Raw genomic sequence first — 13,128 nt, forward strand, 5'->3', positions numbered from 1 at the left:
TTTTAAAGTCTCTGACTAATTTTGGCTTAAAGTTTGTGTATTGTAGTAGATAGCTGTGCCTGCTTTCCCCATTTCCTTCTTCCATTCTTTCACACCCTGAAGTAGTGTCTTATCCTCAATGGTGAAGTGTCTTACTTAGAAAAACAAAACACATTCTCTTCTCTAATCCTCTCTGTTGGTCTGTGTCTTTTATTGGTGAGTTGAGACCAATTCAGAGTAATTACTGAAAGATGTGTACTGATTAAGTCATTTAGTTCATTCTGTAATGTTTTTCTTCCCATTAACTGTCCTGATACTGCTTAACCCACCCCCTACTGTGACCTCTTGGGTATGTTTATCCTTCTCTTCTGTATAAAGTATTCCTTCCAGTATTCTCTGTGGAACTGGCTTGGTAGTTATATATTCCATTAGTCTGTTTTTATTATGGGAAGTTTGTATTTCTCCTTTAATTGTGATGGGTAGTTTAATAGATGATAGCTTAGATTGGTAGACTTGATCTTTCAGAACTTGTAATACATCTTCATAACCTCTCTGTCTGCTATCCTTACCAGCTGAAACTATGTCAAAAAGACCCAAGTCTTCAAATATTTCATTTCTGAATTGAATTCTAGCTTGGGATATGTTACACATCTTTCCACTATTGTGACAAAGTGCCCAAGAAGCTTCATCTTAAATGTAGAAAGGTTTATTTTGACTCTAGTTCATGGTCATTTGGAAATAAAATAGATGTTGGTTACACTGTAAGATAGATCTATCAATTCTACATGGTTCTTTTTTCTGTCAGGCTCTAGACATGTTCTCCATCTAGTACTTTTGGTGGGGAACAGGAATGTGGAATACACTATTTTATTTTATTGAATCCTAATTGCTTATCCAAATCCAGAACTTGAAATTCAATTATTCGTGTTAACTAATTTGTTCTGGTGGTCTCTTGTCTCTTCATTCTAATAGTAGCCTAATGCATATGAGGAGACTAGACATGATTTTTTTCAAATGTGTACTCTTGCTTCAACACAAAGAATTACATCGAAACAAGTAGTTTGGAATTCATGTTCCTTACATAATAAGAAATCGAACAGGATTTTACAACACATAACCCAGGCTGAAACAATTATGAATCTGGATTGTACATGTTAGCCTGAACTTAAAATTAATAGCCCAAGGTAATAGAAAAACACTATGTGGATTATCATAAGGCCCATTTCAAAGTAATGAAAAACTCATTGTAAATATGCAGCACCTGGCATGCATGAGTAGTTGGACTTCAATTGGAAGAGGTTAGTGAACAGCTAATGCTAATGTCCAATTAATGCTAAATTTAATTTTTGATCCAAATCAATGTACAAGTGTCAGTGAAGACATTTTCTTCACCTTAAACTTGAACAACTTCTTTCAAAGCTACTTCTAAAAGTGAAAACTTAATTAATATCTTCATATAAATCATTCAATTAATAGCAGAAACCATACATAGACAGAGATGTGGGCCACTTAGACATGTATGCACTGAATGAGTACCTCAGGCGAATAACCCTAGAGAGTTCAGATCAGATTGCCTGATACATTTGCAGGAAAACACACAGGTCATAATCCTATTCCTGTCAGGAATTTTGTCTTCTGGCAAGAAGATATGGCAAAATTTCAGGCCTTGGTGCATGACACAGGAGAGCAAATGGTTCTTCTGCTCCTTGCTATGGCCCAGATTATCTGCTGGTTTGTCGACTCTCATGTTCAGTAAGTTGAACAAACCTATCAGATTGAACCACATGAATTTCTTGTTTCTATGGATTCAATATGGCTAATTTGCAGTAACTTCAAATGGTTCCCTCTAATAGTTATATTTCCTATCCATAGGGTTAAAGGTATTTACTTTTAATAATGTAAAAACAAGCAAACAACAAAACAAAACAAACAAAAACAAAAACAAATCTGAGATCTGGAAGTTGGTGTCATGTAGTCATTTTAAGACCAGAATTCAAGTTTCCTGATGATGAGTGCTGTAGATAGTCATGGTGTTAGCATGTTTTATGGTAGAATTTCTTACGCTCTTCCTGCTATTATTACACTTTCACTTTTTCATTAATTAACCAATATGATTAAAAGATGAGGTCTCTCATCAAAATCTAGACTGTCATTTCTCTTGTAAAATGGGGAAATATTTGCACTGTGTCTGGGGTCAGCACTAGAATGAAGAAGAATGGATATTTTGTAAGTACAAAATGTCAAACTATGAAAAAAAGAATCTAAATAATCAAGAAATACAACCTTTTGATGCAGTGTTCGGGGAACCAGACCTAGTGACAAAAAAATCTATAAAGTAAAACATCAGAGACTAAATGAAGGGAAGCCACTGTTTGCCTCTTCTGCTCTTCCCTTCCTGTTCTCCCTTTCTGTACCAGGGGAACAGTCATTTAAGTCAACATTCTGCTGCAGCATCAACTGCCCATCAACTCTTACCATTGGCCCAGTTAATAAAAGTTGAAAAGGATACAAATCAGATTGAGCAAAAGAGTTATCCCTTTTTTATTATGTGTATTTGTGGTGTCTGTGTATGTGTGTATGAGAGCACATTCATGTGCGTGTATGCTCTGGGGTTCCAAGGTTGATTTTGAGGATCTTATTGAGGCAGAATCTCTCCTCCAAACCCAGAACTCAACCTTTAGTTCTCTTGTTAACTAATTTGTTCTGGTGGTCTCTTGTCTCTCCATTCTGAGACTCGAAATTGTAGGTGGGCCGCCACACCTACTGAGCATTTACATGGGTTCTGATGATCCAAACTCTAGTTTTCTTACTTACATGACAAAACTTTAAACACTGAGCAACTTGTCTAGCCTCAACATGGAGATTTCTATATACCAATTTTATAATAAGGCTTTTAATAACCTTTTCGACTTAGTGAAATTATATTTAATAAATTATATATCACACGTTTATATTATAATTATATATTAGCATATACAGTTATAAATTATTTAAAATTATGTTCTTTAACTTTTTGTTGATTCTTTGTGATTTTCACATCATGCACCTCCATTCCACTCATCTTCCTGTCCCTTTTTTTCTCTTCTCTATTGCTATCTCTGTGGAATAGTGTCCTTCCTTTTCTAAATAAGCCAAAGCTTCTAGGTCGGTGTTTCGGTGTTAACTCCATCACCTGCCTCATTCACTTTTGTATTTAGCAGCCACGTTTATGCTTCCTAAGATACATCAGGATTACTATGGTAGCAGATACCTGTCATCACAGCACCCAGACAGATGAAGGAGTGAGACCGTGAGTTCCAAGCAAACCTTAACTACATACACATCAAGACTCAGCCTTAGAAGGAACACCCATTCAGAGCCTGCCCCACATGTGGCCCATACATATACAGCCCCCCAATTAGATAAGATGGATGAAGCAAAGAAGTGCAGGCCGACAGGAACTGGATGTAGATCTCTCCTGAGAGACACACCCAGAATACAGCAAATACAGAGGCGAATGCCCGCAGCAAACCACTGAACTGAGAACGGGACCCCCGTTGAAGGAATCAGAGAAAGGACTGAAAGAGCTTGAAGGGGCTCGAGACCCCCATATGAACAACAATGCCAACCAACCAGAGCTTCCAGGGACTAAGCCACTACCCAAAGACTATACATGGACTTACCCTGGGCTCCAACCTCATAGGTAGCAATGAATAGCCTAGTAAGAGCACCAGTGGAAGGGGAAGCCCTTGGTCCTGCCAAGGCTGGACCCCCAGTGAACATGATTGTTGGGGGGAGAGCGGCAATGGGGGGGAAGGGGGAGGGGAACACCCATAGAGAAAGGGAGGGGAGGGTTTAGAGGGATGTTGGCCCGGAAACCGGGAAGGGGAATAACAATCGAAATGTAAATAAGAAATTCTCAAGTTAATAAAGATAAAAAAATTAAAAAAAAAGACTCAGCCTTAAACAAAATCCAAATGGCATCTGTGTGTGTGTGTGTGTGATTATTTCATATCTTCCTCTACTGTCAAACATTTTCTTCTTGATATTTTGTTCAATTACATTAAGATCCATACTTTTTACTGTAACCTACAGACTGCATAATCCAACAATATGCTATGCTGCTATGTTCTCAGGAATACTGCAGACATGATCTCTCCTAAAGTTCTTTTCTTTGATATTTTCTTGGTCAGTATCTTAGTTAGGGTCTTATTGCTGTGAACAGACACCATGACCAATGTAAGTTTTATAAAGGACAACATTTAACTGGGGCTGCCTTACAGGTTCAGAGGTTCAGTCCATTTTCATCAAGGCAGGAGCATGGCAGCAACCAGGTAGGAGGAGCTGAGTTCTACATCTTCATCTGAAGGAAGCCTGGAACAGACTGAGCATCCCCAGGCAGCTAGGAGAAGGGTCTCCAAGCCCACCCCACAGGGACACACTTCCTACAACAAGGCCACACCTTCTAATAGTGCCACTCCCTGGGCCAAGCATATGCAAACCATCACAGTCAGAAATGATGTTTTCCATTTCCCAAAGGAATAGTTGTGTCTCCCCTATCTGATATGAGCTTCCACAGTTTTTCTCATCAGCCTGCACACAAGCGTTCCCTTGGCCACTCTTGAAAATTACCTTGCTAATTTATTTTCCACTTATATGATATTCACTTAGCAAGAAGAGGTATTCAATAAATATTTACTGTGTGAAGCTCAAGAATGAGTAAACGCCAATAAGCAACATTCAGCCTTTAACCTTTTATCACACAAAGACCTTTGTTGGGAGGTCTGTTGTTCTTAGACACAAGTTAACTATCCAAATTAGTTTTCAAGCCAGAAAAGTTTGCACTTGTGTTTTTTAAAGAGTTATTTCCATATCCTCATTGTTGATCAAGATATTTTAATTTAGAGAACACACCAATCCTTATTGTAAAACCAAACAGAAACAATGTCTGGATCCAGAAAATCAAACTTAGAAGGCAAAGTTTAGAGTCAAAAACAACCTCACGAATCTATGTAAAGGATAAAGTAGCTGAAAACAATGAATCCCAAAGAGATTTAGAGAGTGGGAGAGGCTGCTGAGACCTTCAGAGAATAAAAAGATGCCCTAAATACACATTTTTAAAAAAAAAAAACCTTCTTTGCCTACGAATTTCATAAAGTCATTGTTTTTGATAGCTGAGTAATATTCCATTGTGTAGATGTACCACGTTTTCTGTATCCATTCCTCTGTTGAAGGGCATCTGGGTTCTTTCCAGCTTCTGGCTATTATAAATAAGGCTGCTATGAACATAGTGGAGCACGTGTCTTTGTTATATGTTGGGTCATCTTTTGGGTATATCCCCAAGAGAGATATAGCTGGGTCCTCAGGTAGTTCAATGTCCAATTTTCTGAGGAACCTCCAGACTGATTTCCAGAATGGTTGTACCAGTCTGCAATCCCACCAACAATGGAGGAGTGTTCCTCTTTCTCCGCATCCTCGCCAGCATCGGCTGTCATCTGAGTTTTTGATCTTAGCCATTCTCACTGGTGTGAGGTGAAATCTCAGGGTTGTTTTGATTTGCATTTCCCTTATGACTAAAGATGTTGAACATTTCTTTAGGTGTTTCTCAGCCATTTGGCATTCCTCAGCTGTGAATTGTCTGTTTAGCTCTGAACCCCATTTTTTAATAGGGTTATTTGTCTCCCCGCGGTCTAACTTCTTGAGTTCTTTGTATATTTTGGATATAAGGCCTCTATCTGTTGTAGGATTGGTAAAGATCTTTTCCCAATCTGTTGGGTGCCGTTTTGTCCTAACCACAGTGTCCTTTGCCTTACAGAAGCTTTGCAGTTTTATGAGATCCCATTTGGCAGGGAATAGAGAGGCAAAGATTAAAACAGAGACAGAAGGAACACCCATTCAGAGCCTGCCCCACATGTGGCCCACACATATACAGCCATCCAATTAGACAAGATAGATGAAGCAAAGAAGTGCAGGCCGACAGGAGCCGGATGTAGATCGCTCCTGAGAGACACAGCCAGAATACAGCAAATACAGAGGCGTATGCCAGCAGCAAACCACTGAACTGAGAATAGGACCCCCGTTGAAGGAATCAGAGAAAGAACTGGAAGAGCTTGAAGGGGCTTGAGACCCCATATGTACAACAATGCCAAGCAACCAGAGCTTCCAGGGACTAAGCCACTACCTAAAGACTATACATGGACTGACCCTGGACTCTGACCTCATAGGTAGCAATGAATATCCTAGTAAGAGCACCAGTGGAAGGGGAAGCCCTGGGTCCTGCTAAGACTGAACCCCCAGTGAACTAGATTGTTGGGGGGAGGGCGGCAGTGGGGGGAGGATGGGGAGGGGAGCACCCATAAAGAAGGGGAAGGGGAGGGATTAGCGGATGTTTGCCCGGAAACTGGGAAAGAGAATAACACTCGAAATGTATATAAGAAATACTCAAGTTAATTAAAAAAAAAAAAACCTTCTTGTTTTCAGTGTTCAGATAGCAACAGATTAAATCTAAGTTCCCAATGCTGGAAACTCTTAGACCACCACAGAACACAGCAACCAAGGACAAAAATAAAGAGTCAAAAGGAAAATCTTTCATCAATTCAGCCAGCTCATTGCTATGATTCCTCTCTGCAGACAACATGGAGTAGCCTTACTTCTCATCTCCTTATATTTTGGTACGTGACTCCTTTAAATGATACTTATCGGGTTTAAAGAATAGTGCAACCATTTCCATAAATAAGCATTTAAACATTCCATTTTCCTCAAAAGATTCCTCACACCCATTACAGCTCCCTCTATATTTCTATTCCAAATCGAGGCATGACTCTGTTCTCATCATAACAAATAAATTGAATCATATAATATGAGTTTACAATCATCCAATATACACTCTTTCGTTTAGCCTATTATTGGTATCTAATCGTTATGTAGACATTATCATCAGCTCATTCTTTGGGTAATGAATAATGCTGCGTTATAGATCTATCACAGATGTCTACTGAGAAGCTGATAGACGTTTAACTTGTCTCAGTTTCAACCGTGGTAAATAGTGTTGTGTGTGGATTTTCAAATTATCTTTGTATAGAAAGGTTCGCACCTCTTTTGAGCAGATGCCTACAGGTAAATTTGATAGATTGCATTAATACTTTTCTATTTAACTTTTTGAGAAATTTCCAAACTGTTTATGAAAATGTCTAAAACATTTTACATTCTCACTAGAAATATACCAATATTTCTGTTTCTCAACATTTTTTTGCACATTTGTAACTAATTTAATATGATTCCAGGGGGCACAAATCGTTTTTTAATTGTAAATTTTATTTTTGTTTTCTCTAATGACAAATGATGTTGAGAATCCTTACATAAACTCAATAGTCTGTTACTGTTTTTTCTTCGTTTTTTATTTTTCTTTTCTCCCCTCCCCTTTATTTTGAGACAAAGTCCTACTTTGTAGTCCAGACTAGCCTACAACTGACTATGGAGCCCAGACTGGCTTTGAATTTATGGCAATCCTACCTCAGCCTCCCAAGTGCTGAGATTACAAACACGAACTTCCTCCCTTACCATCTCCAACTTTTCTTTAATGAAAAACCTTCTCATTTATCATGTTAGTTTATATTTAAGATTGATTTTTATGTACATCTACAGATAAAGGTAGAAGTATATTGTTTTGATATTCAATTGCTCCAATACTATTTATTGGAAATGCTATCCTTTCTCTAATGAATTTCCTTGACATATTTGTCAAATACTAATTCACTACAAAGTTCATTTCTCCTCTCTCTGTTCTGTTAAGATATCTTTATGCCAAGACCACACTGTCTTGATAATTATTAGTTTTTAAATTAGGAGTAAAAGTCTTCCAACTGTTTCTTTTCTAAAGGTCATGTTGTTTATTCAAGGTGTTATTTTTATATAATTGTAGGACATAATTTTAATCTATCCAAAAACATAGCCAGAATTTTATAAAAATCCCTATAAGGAATTACATTAAATTCCTATACAAATTGCTGGAAAGATTGATAACATTGAATCTTCTATCCAAAAGCATGGAAAAATGCTGGGGACACCATACCATGACATAGATGGTGTCTGGGACCCTGAGAAGCAGAAGACACACTCCTCCAGGGGACCCACGGCAGGCCTAGATGGAGACATCTCAGAAACCCTCGGCAGCTCTTTATAAAAACGTTGTTCCCATTTCTCTTAACCTTAGCCCTGAACAATATCTGTAAAGATTTCATTTGTGCATGACTGCTTTTCAGCTGCCCTTGGTGTGCATAATTATTCTATTATATATGACTTTCCAATTTTTTCTCCTTCTGCTCTGGTGAATTCTGTGAAACTAGATGTTCCTTGATGTTATGATTCTTAAACAATTAAAAATTGAAGCACAGGGGCACAGCACAGCACAGCCCTAATGGCCCAGGTGCATGCTGTGTATTCTCATCTTGGAAACAATGTAATAACCGCACAATAGTAGTTCCAGATTAATGATTGACTTGCAAAGGAAGTTTGAAGAAATTATTAGAAAAATGAAATAGGGCCAATATTGGGACCCCAGGAAAGGAAAGAGCTATTGAAGTTATGAAATGAGTTTTGCACAACATTTGAGAGTGGTTCCTTTGAAAATGTATAGATAATATAGAATACATAAAATTTTATACTAGTTAAATAAGTCAAAACACTGGGACTCTTTTGTGCAATGAACAGAAGCAGAAAGCTAACAGAACTGCTGAGTTAAGGGTTAACTTGACTCTTTCTGGCCACTGCCTGGCAGCTTTGCCCAAGTCATTTATTATTAGAACTTTACAAAACAAAAACTAAAACAAAAACAAAAACAAAAACAAAAAAAACGCATGTAGCTGACCTCTGAGCTCTCAGCTCTGAAGTATAATAAGTCAAATGTTAAAGTTTAAATAATGATAGGTTTGGAATTATTATTTTTTTTGGACACAGTCCTGGGGATAGGGGAAGCTTGAAACTTTGGGAAACAATCATAATTCTTAATTTGTTGTGAAATATGATCATTCTTTTGAACTTGACACATTTGGTAATGATTATGTAATGTCTTGTTTTTCTACCTGCTTTTGGAATAACAATAAAAATCTGGGGCAAGTTAAAGGCAAGAAGAGAATGTGAGGAGTGTGAGAAGTGTGTGTGTGTGTGTGTGTGTGTGTGTGTGTGTGTGTGTGTGTGAGAGAGAGAGAGAGAGAGAGAGAGAGAGAGAGAGTGTGCAAGGAGGTATGTGAAGTGTGTGTGAGGTGTGTATGAAGAATGTGTGTCTGAGTGAAAGGAGAATGCATGTGGAGAGTGGGAGTGCAAGAGAAGTAAGTCACAGGAAAATGCCTGCAGCTTTAAGCTGCTAGCAAATAAGAAAGCAAGAGGGAGGTGGGGACTGAGGGAGGGACAGGAAAAGGGAGAGGGAAAAGGAGAAAAGGAGAAGGAGAGGGAAAGGGGAAGAGAGAGAGGGAGAGAGGGAGAGAGAGAGAGAGAGAGAGAGAGAGAGAAATTAATTTCAAGCCCTGAAACTTGCCTGTCAACTTGTACCCAAAAAAGTTGTCTGTTATTTTCCAGTTATTCCTGCTTCTAGTTGAGAACCCAGATCCTGTGTCCCGTCTGAACCTCGGCAGGAAAGTCTTTCCATTCATAACTGAGATGTTCCATACCTACTACGAGGAAAGACTGCAAATTTATAGGATAAAGTCCTTGCTTATTTTACTAATCTCATGCCAGAAACGTTCATTCTTTTAAACAGATCTCCAGTGAAATTTCTAAAGTATTATTCATTGCAAAGAAAGTTTTCAATCTGCGTATTCACTGTGCAGTTTTTTAGCTGGTTTTGGTAAAATTTTCATATACGTTCAAATACGATGGTCAGTGCTGATTCCCAGAGCTGTGCAACCATCATGGATATCAAATTCCAGAGTCTCTTCATCACCATCTAGCAAATACCTGTTCCCAAGAACAGTCACCACCATCCTTCTCCACCCCCAGACTATGACTACCACTGATCAAATTTCTGACTCTATAAGACCTAGGCATACCATACAAATAAAATCATATATGATGGTGTTTTTCACTTACTATAATGGTTTCATGGTCCATCTTGCTGTACCTTGTATCAATATTTGATTTATTTTTTGCTGAGTCATATAGATATATCATTTGTCATTCTTCAAATATTTAGTAGATATGTGTTCATTCCCATTTTTTATTTTTATGCTTAATATAGCTAATTACTCATGCATACATTTTATGTAAAAATATGTTTTCACTTGAATTGCTGATTAGTGAATATTTTACATGTAAAACAGAAGGTAGTGGCACAATAAGAGAGCGACAGGTTATATTAGATTAGTGTTAAACATACTTAGTGCTTCTCCATGAGAGACAAGCCTATGTCTCTGCCCGATGACATCAGCTTTTGCCACGCGGTTTATTTTGGCCATTAAAATACAGGGAACTCTGAGGAATAAAACCCTCAGTCTAGGGATGGGTTGCTTCTTTTGGAGCTGCTGAGCAGTGACGTCCCTCAAACCTCTAAACATCAGAAGCCATTGCCACTTCTCTCAGTAACTCTTCAGGACTTAGCAGTGAGACCCTATTTCTTTCTTTCTTTCTTTCTTTTTTTTTTTTTTGGTTCTTTTTTTCGGAGCTGGGGACCGAACCCAGGGCCTTGCGCTTCCTAGGTAAGCGCTCTAGAGATCCTATTTCTGAAGACAGCACATACTTGAGTTACGGAACGTGGAAAAACACATCGACCGGAGGCTTCGTCTACGCTGCCAAGCTCTCCTGGCGCTGAAAGGTGCTGAGTACACTAGAGAAAATAATCATCGTGGATACCCAGGTGTGAGCACTGTGGGCTACAGTGATCACTGACCCGGTAAGACAGGCTCACTGGGGCAGTACTGACATGAACATCGTGGAAGGAGCATGGTCCTTTCTGATTGGATTTAAAGCCTACCTCACAAGTTAAAGCCTGTACCTAGCAGCATTATCGGGCCAAAATCTCCAGTTAGGAGGGTCACAGACCCTAGGGGACAGCCTACTTTTATTATTCTGTCAAACGGACATAGTAGTAAGAGTGACTCCCAAGGACTTAGCACCATACCCACAGACCAATGCATCGTCACCCTGCCCTCATCTGAGAGGCTTCTGTTTTCAGTAGATGGTGACTAACACCGAGGTCCACAACTGGTCAAGTTTCAGAGCCTAAGAGACTACTCATCCCTAAAGAGATGTCCATCACTAAATGAAACACGGTGCGCGCCTCCTCCTGCCAGGGGCTAGGGATTTCTATGGAAGAGAGAGAGGCAAGAGGCAGAGGCAATGAATGACTTCAAGGAAACAGTGCCTGCCGGACATGGCAGAGCCACTGCGCAGAGGTTGCGACAGCACAGACAAAACCTTTGGAAGCCAAGCCAGAGAGTAGAGATGGGAATGGGGCTCCACCTCTACTGTGGAGCTGTCAGTGACCCTTAGCTGCCAGAGGGAGGGAGGGAGACAGTGTTCTCTGTGAGGCAGCCCTGGGAAGGTGACCACGCTCCAGTGGAAGACCTCACTTTCAAGAACTGGCAGCACACGTTGCTTTGAAGGATTCAAAGAGGGAGAGAAAAGAAGCAAAATTGGGTGAGTAGGAAGTAAGAGTGGATGGTGAATATGATTCAAATATATTATATGAAACTGTCTAATGACTGATAAAAATTTTAAAAGACATTCAAGAAACCCCTCCTGCCAGTTTTGGATAGAAGCATTCGGAGCCCTTACATGGTTTTCTACTTTGTGTCCCATTACTCAGTATGACGGCATTCAAGGGAGGGACCAATCCAACAACGTCGAGGTGAGACAGCAGCAAATGGGGCTGCAGTTAACGGGTGGATGATGAGGAAATAAACCATCACTTTGAACTTCTGAGTCTAGGAGGATGTTTGTTCCTCTAGACTAAATCTCCTCAGCTGACTGAAACGATGATTACTGACCTTTTGTTCTGTAAGTATACTGTTAAAAGGTCATGATATCTAAATCAAAAACTGTTTCCTTAGATTTAATTTAAAAGTCTAAGTTAGAAAAAGATTTCTTTTCTACAAAAAGGCTTGTCACAACCCTCATCTGTCCATCTAAATCTATATAAATTAGCATCACCCTTCCTACATAAAAATGTTTTCAATATCTGAATAAATGATGCTACCATCCTAATATTCAGCTAGAGAACTTGCAATTCCAAGGATACTCCGGTGAATCTACAAAAGAGCATGCACATCCTCTTATGTATTATATGTGTTCATCCTTGCATATGATTAAATAGCAAAGGTACAGCCTTTGCGTTATTTCATTTTAGTTATTTTATCCTATATTGGGTGTTTTTTAGATAATGAAAAATCTTGTAAATTAAATTCATCCACTTGTCAGCATGTTGCAACTAACTACGAAGTAACCACCACAGCAGACGAGAGAGGAGAAAGACAGGTTATCTCCCACCATGTAATGGAGAAGACTAGTTATCTGCTACCACAAGAGGCAACAGACTGAAGTGGCTGTTTGGACAAAAAGTGGAAATAGAAACCAAAGACATACATTTCACATAGTATAAAATTAATATTTATGACAAGGGCCAGACATTTTTCTGTATTCAGATCTTTACCCATGTAGGATGATGTCATTATGCAGGTGAAGGCAGGTACAAGAGAGAACGAGGCCTGTCATTGGACAAGAAGGAAGGATGGTCGGGAGAAAAGTTTTAGAGAGGAGACTGGAGCGTAAGAGAGGTGGCAGCTGAGAGAACGTGGGGGCGGATGTTAAGATTCCTCTCTGCAGGGGTTGGGGATTTAGCTCAGTGGTAGAGTGCTTGCCTAGCAAGCTCAAGGCCCTGGGTTCGGTCCCCAGCTCCGAAAAGAAAAAGAAAAAAGAAAAAAAAAGATTCCTTTCTGCACATTTACAGGTTGTTATGACTATTCTTAAGGGATGGATGTGTACAGGACTTTGTATGTCTAGATAGCAAATTATATCTTATCAATTGGATCAGAGGTTATTGTATGGTGTGTTCTTTCATGTGGCGAGTTAATTGAGTTCAAGAGAGTGCGTGGTAGCTGGACACTGAGCGGCCACGGAATTGGGATGTGTGTGTCTGGCATGGTGGCAACCTGCCTTGGGAACTAGATGAGTAGAGAGATT

The sequence above is a fragment of the Rattus norvegicus genome, chromosome 15 (assembly GCF_036323735.1).
Source record: "Rattus norvegicus strain BN/NHsdMcwi chromosome 15, GRCr8, whole genome shotgun sequence".
Taxonomy (NCBI): domain Eukaryota; kingdom Metazoa; phylum Chordata; class Mammalia; order Rodentia; family Muridae; genus Rattus; species Rattus norvegicus.